This window comes from Vitis riparia, chromosome 18 (genome assembly GCF_004353265.1).
Source record: "Vitis riparia cultivar Riparia Gloire de Montpellier isolate 1030 chromosome 18, EGFV_Vit.rip_1.0, whole genome shotgun sequence".
NCBI lineage: Eukaryota > Viridiplantae > Streptophyta > Magnoliopsida > Vitales > Vitaceae > Vitis > Vitis riparia.
In genome coordinates, this window is record NC_048448.1 from 26670609 (window position 1) to 26677448 (window position 6840).

General features: G+C 35.4%; 1 pseudogene; it reads left to right on the plus strand.

The window, feature by feature from the left end:
* Positions 1 to 30: 30 nt before the first annotated feature.
* Positions 31 to 6304, plus strand: LOC117905587 (annotated as a pseudogene).
* Positions 6305 to 6840: the final 536 nt, after the last annotated feature.

Sequence of the window (6840 nt, forward strand, 5' to 3'; positions counted from 1 at the left end):
CCTTCAGATCTGCCACCCACGTGCACTCACATGTGTCTGCTCCTCAAAGACGGGTTGTTGAAGCCACAGGCCGAACTGGTCTTAGACAATCGCGGCGGCATCGGTGCGTGGGCATTGATTCAGTTCCCAGATTTGGGTGAAGAGGATGATCCATCTGATTGGGATTGAAGAGAAGAGCGAGGGTGCGTGGGACTGCTTCTTGATATGGCTGAGGATTAGCCGCAGGAGTGGAGCGTTGCTCATCTGTTCCAGCGCAGCTTGACTTTCTCTTCTCAAGGTCATTTTTCTTGAACCTTTATTTGGCTTCGAGTGGGACCTCCTGTCGGAACGGCTGGTGATGGTGCTAGCGATGACGTCCTCGTGGCGATACGGTTAGCTGGGAGTGAACTCCACAAACACCGCCTCGTTCGCCTACGGTCAGCCACCATTGTTGTCGTTCTCGCTACAACTCAACTTCACCAGAAAAACACTAGCTATGTTGCCGAAAAACTCAGCCACGACGGATCTGGGAAGGTCCTTCATATCTAAACCCGTCAAAACCTCAAATTTCAGGATCGGAAAAGCTCTAAGGCTCCTCATAGCAGCTCATACTAGACCAGGGTGTGAAGTGCTTCCGGGCTCGGGGAACTTCGTGATCGGAATGAAGACCCTCACGAACTGAAGTAGAACCGGTTACCTTTATGCTTGACATGGGTCCCAGCTTTTGACGCAGAGGAAAGTGGAGCCAAAAGGTTCCAGCTGGCCATGCTTTTTGTAACGGAATCTTGAAGTCGTTATGTGAGAGCGTGTTGATCCTCTCTGCCGATGGTGACTGTTCTCCAAAGGGTCCAATGCATGGGGATAATTCATCCCACGATCTGCTTGTACTCCCCAAGATGGTGCTCCTCATGCAAAACAAAATAAGATAAGATTAAAAATTAAAAGAAAATGGAAGAAAAACTAATGACAGTCATGAAATTAGTAATAAAATAAAATATGATTAAAAGAAAATGAAAGAGAAAATGAGATACCCAATTGTACAATTCCATCATTCAATAAGGGGGCTATATGCACATTTTGGAGTCTAAACAATCCAAGCAATTTCCTATTAGATAAGTGAATAAATAAAATAAAAATAAAAATTAGAAAATAGTAATAATAATAATAATGACAATGATCATAATAAACAAATAAGGAGTAAAAAAAATGAAAATGAATGAACAAAATAAATATAATTATGAGTACATGCAATAATAATAATAATAATAATAAAAGTTATATATATATAAAAGTTAAGCCTGATGAAGTGTTTAAACGGGCCTAAGTGGGTGCCTAACGAACTAAGTGTCCTAAAGTGATCGGGGTATTGTGTAAGTGGCCTAAACATGCCTAAGAACTATCCTAAAAAGGAATGAAAAACTTAAGTCTAAATCAAAACTGTCAAGTGTCACAATAAAGGGGTTAGGCGATCCCTCAACCAGAGTCTCCGAGGTGGCTTAAGAAAGGTAAGTAGCGTGAGTAGCTATGGGCCACCAAGGAACTACTGTAAAGTATCGAACAAGTATGTAATAAGACATGTGCTAGGAGGACAAAATTGAGGGTCTACAGCTTGCTTATCCATTGTCTTGCACATGTACCCAAGTAGGCCTTTCAATGAACAACCTTGATAAATCCATGTCATGCCCATTAGGATTAAAAAAATGAGTACACTCTTTGACCTAATTCATATCATTATATCTTTTCGTAAAATAAAACATGATAAATTAACAATTGACACTAAAAAGTAATAAAATTGATTAAAATATAAGATATACCATTGTTTTCACATATGTAGTTCTCATCCCTTTCTCTTGATGGTAATGAGTATAAAATATAAATATTGCATTGGTCAAGATTTATTACTCACAAATGCTAATGATTTGGACATGTATCATGCGTCAAAATGTATATTTAAGCAAAACACACATTTTAGCATTGATATTTATTTACAAGTTTGATATGGATACAATTTTCATATGTATGTCTTATCACAATCCTCCATTTCATTCATCTGTTTGATAATGTGTATATTTTGCTAGACCTTGACAATTTTCTACTACTATGCAAAATCATTTTCTTACAAAAGAATCACAATACTTATTAGATTACATTTTTTACTTTAATAAGAAATATAATGAATGAACATATCATAAATATAGTGGATAAGTACCATCTCGCATATTGTATTCCTTTGAATTTCTTTTCAAAATTTTTGAGTTTGCATACAAATAAATTCAATAAGAATAAGATAAGTAAACCTTTAAATCAAACTGAAAGACATTTTTTTTATAAATAAAATGGTAAACTAATCTCTTTCTAGGTGAAATCCAAAAATTCTTTCTTAATAATGGAATCCTTGGGAATAAATTTGTGAACTTCTTTTTCTAAATAAATTAGTAATATAGAATCTTTTTCTAGGTAAAATAAAAATATATATATATTTAATAATATTGGGTTGAACCTTATAAACTTGTAAATATCTTTCTTTAAGTTTGTAGATTTTTTTTAAAAATAAATAAAGATTGAATCCAAACACTTTTTAAAATAAATTAGTAAAATTCACCCTTTCTTAATAAGGTAAACAAAAATCATTTCTTGTAAGTCAAATAAAATCTTTTGTAATAAATTGAAGCCTTATGAATAAATAAATTCAAATCACTAATTTGAAATTGTTGTTAATATAAATGAATTCTTTGAAAATTTATGGAAATTGTATTATGATATTTGAAATAATAAAATCTTTCCAATAAATTATTTTGTGCATTTCTTATGTATCATTTTTGCATATCCTTATAATTTGCTTTTGCATTATTCCATGTGTTTGTATTATTCTTTTTTTCAGTATCCATGATTGATTAATTAATTGTCATAATTCCCTTTTAGGTGCTTAGTAAAAACCTTTTTAAGGCTTAAAAGAGTGCTACTATGGTAACCTGAACTCTGGATTTAGACTTAGTTTTTGCCGATATGTCTTTTCTTTAAAAATGGAGTTACACTAGGGTTTTATTTCTTATTTTGTTTTCTTTTAAGAATAAACAAAAATAAGTGACGACTCCACCTTTTAAAAAATAAAAATCAATTTTTTACAATAAAAATAAGTCTCACCATCAAGTAGGGATGCACATGAAAAATGCAGGTTCACAATTGTATTTCTTAGAATTAAAATATAAGATAATTACTAAATCAACAAGATCGCTTGGTACTTTACAACAATTCCCTGGTGGCCCATTAGTGCTCATATAGCTTATATTTTCTAAGTCACCTTGTAAACTTTGATTGAGTGACTCATTTGACCCCATTGTGATTCTGGACAGCCTTAATTTAGACTTTATGTTTTTCCCTTCTTTGTTAGGATAACTTTTAAATACACTTAGCCCATTAGGCACCGCCTTAGGCCCACTTAGGCACCCTAGGTCCATTTAGATACACTTGCCCATTAGGCACCACCTTAGGTCCACTTAGGCACCCTAGCCCCATTTAGGCACCCTAAGCCCATTTAGTCACATGTGACCCACTTAGGCACTTTTCTAGGTTTAGTTTCACTTCGATTTGTTTTCTTGTTTTTCTTTATTTATTTATTTTATTGATTTATTTTAGGATTAAGTGAGTTTTGATTTATTTTATCTTATTTCATTATTATTATTATTTGTGTATATATATATATATATATATATATATATATATATATTTTTGTGATTGCCTGAAAGGAATTTTTTGATTCTTGGTGGTTTGTGTTTGACACTTTGATTATTATTATCTGTTGCATTAGTTTAATTTCTTTTTTTTTATTGAATATGTCTAATATTTATTTATTTATTTACTTATGTATTATACATTTTATCTATTTATTCATATTTTCTTATTTAATTGAATAATCTTATTCTTTTTATCCTCTTTTATTTTTTTTATTTTCAATCTCATAATTTTGTTTCCTTTCGTTCTTTCTTTTTATTTTTATTTTGTATGAGGAATAAGGTTGCTATTGTCTTTCAAGAGAATACACGGAACTTTGAAAGGAAAATTACCAAAGCTGTTTTGGCAAGAGGAATGGGAAGGAGTGCAGAGGTGTATAGGGACAGAATATAGGCTATGTTCAGGAAGGAGGGTTCTGATCAGGGTGGACTGACGTAGATGATTGAGGCTCTCTCCAGGCTGGTGAGTGGTCTTCCCATGTGGGTGGAGTCAATGAGAAGGGGAGAGTTTTTCACGAGCGGAAAAGGGCGATTGAAGGAGGGGGATGAGATCCAGATCATAAATAATGGCTGGGTGGCTTTTAAAAGTTGAGGTTTTCTTTTAGTAGTGGGGCACGATTTGCAGCACCAAAACTGGAAGAGGAGGTGCAGCCGCACCATTGAGAAAAAGAGGACAACTTGGTGAGAAAGGGGAGGTTGGGTCAACTTTTTAGAGGGGCGATCAGCCTGCGTTTGGAAAGGTTTGGGGCTGCTATTTTGGAGAATCAGTCCATATTTTTAAGAAGTTCGGGCTGCAAAGAAGGCATCTCGAGAAAAGGGGGAATATCCAGCATTCTGAAGGAGAAGGCCGTGTCAATGGAAGAGGCTTCGTATTTTAGGGAAGCGATGGTAGGGTTGAGGTTAGCGAAGGAGGTTATTAAGGTTCAGCAAGGGTGGCGAGCCAATGCTGTGGCTCATTTGAATCTGTCTGGTGGTTATTCGAGGTCCTCAGCCAATTCTGCTACTGATTGGCCTTGTTTGTTGTTGGAACTATTATAACAGGCAGCGAAGATTGGGTTTTTTCAGCTGAAGCTAATAATTAACAATATTGATGTTCTTCGCCATGCAATTTTAACAGATGATTCAACAGTGTGTGCATCGATGTATCATGACACATTGCTGTGGAGAATAATAGCTTTGGGTGTGAATGAGAGGTGTTTGCCTGTTGTGCTTGTGACATCAAATAGCTACTACTCATACCAAGCCTATTTGGATTTTGGATTTCCAGACATATTCATCTCTCGTGAGACCTTTGGATGGACTCCACAAGAAGCTAAACTACATATGGTCACGGATTATTTCAGTTATTCTGAGTTGGCAGTGATAGCTGATGTTCTTGGGCCAAACCCTCGGCATCTATTTGAGCTTTATGCACTAAACAGAGGAATTATTATCAAAAGGTCATGGAAGACAGTGGTAGTACATTTGAGGACATCATAGATGCATATTTGCAAATTAGTGTGGTGAATCCTGCCATGGATAAAGCATTGAAACTGCTGGAAAAGTTTGCTGTTGATGCAAGAAGTCGAAGGATTCCAGAAGATAGATTATGTTTTGGTGCTCCTTGGAGACATCCTCCACGTATAGACAACCCTACTTTGTGCTAGGAGTGGACGAAACTTCAATTAATTGATTTTGTTCAATCTCTAGTAAATCCGAGTTTGGGGTCAGCAAATATGTTCTGAAACTGCTGGTTCATTCAAGATGAATATCATAAGAAAACATTCGGGTGGGTCTTGAAAGCTTGGGTTTCTTTCAGTTGATTGGGCAATGGGAGGACGCTGGTTTTGATGGAGGATGATTCTCGACAGATAAAGGAAAGGGATTCGAGGTGACTTGGAAAGGGAGATACCACTTTTGGTGACTGGTGGTCTTTTGGGGGGGTGGGGGAGGATAGAAGATAGGGAGGGAGACACCACTTTTTTGGAGAAGGGAGGTCCACACAGGTTCAGATTTTGGTGAGGCTTTCTGGGGATTTTCGGAAGCAGATTCAACAGATTTTGGTGAAGGAGTTCTCTAGGCGGTTTTTTCTGTTGTTAAGTGGCAGCCGCATGGACTGCATGAGGAGGGTTGACGTCTCATAGTCACCTTCTTTCCTCCATTGATAGCCAACAAGGCCACCTTAAATGGGCGATACAATAAGGCTGCCATGCACGCATGAGGCAGCCATGACGCAACCATGTGGGAGAAGGTAGCAACCACTTTCGCCTTTTTTCTATGTATCTCCAGAAACTCCTTTGTACAGCCCACACGCGCTAATGAAGCAGATTCAGCAGATTTTTAGAGGGGGAATCTTGAAACCACACAACATCAAGAGACTTGGCCGGAAGTGTGATGATGAGTGTTTCCAGAGAAAAGTTATAATTCGCCCATTGTTGAATATGTTCATAGACGTGAAGGGTCTCACGAGCCTTGAATTTGTCACTACATGCAAAATATATGCAGAAGTGATTGAAAATGCCTGGCCACCTTTTCCTGCATGTGAATGTGTTGAGCTCTATGGTGCAATTACTAATGAAATTCTCAATTTGGTTGATAAGTATTTTGAGATGTAAAAGCATGATGTTGTCCAGGCATTGGAAATTTATCAGAAAGCAGGAGAGAAGCATTCACTAAAAAATAAATAAAAACCCTTATAAACCCTTATAAAGCATTCACTCAATTATCGGAACTTTTTCCTTCTTTCTTATAAATTTCATTTGGGAATGATTTAAAAATAAATAAATAAAAACCCTTCTAAATATTAATCAAATCACTAAAAAAACAGATTTGGAGTTCTTTTGGTATGGGGTTAAACTCAATTTGTTCCCATGCAATGGAAATGGACGTTTTTTTTTTTTTTTTTTTTTTTTTTTGTCTTTTTCCTTTATCTTGGTGTAGATCTTGTAATATTTTATAAAAATATAAATTATATGCCAATTATTTTAACTTTAGGAAAAAGCTTTTTTTTTTTTAATTTAAAATAAGTAAATAAAAAAAAAAACTGATTTTATCTCAATTGTATAAGACTTTATAAAAATTATCTTATTTGTAAAATATTTTTAGATGTAAAAGTAAAAATTAAATAAACCATTTGATGATCATAGTCTAA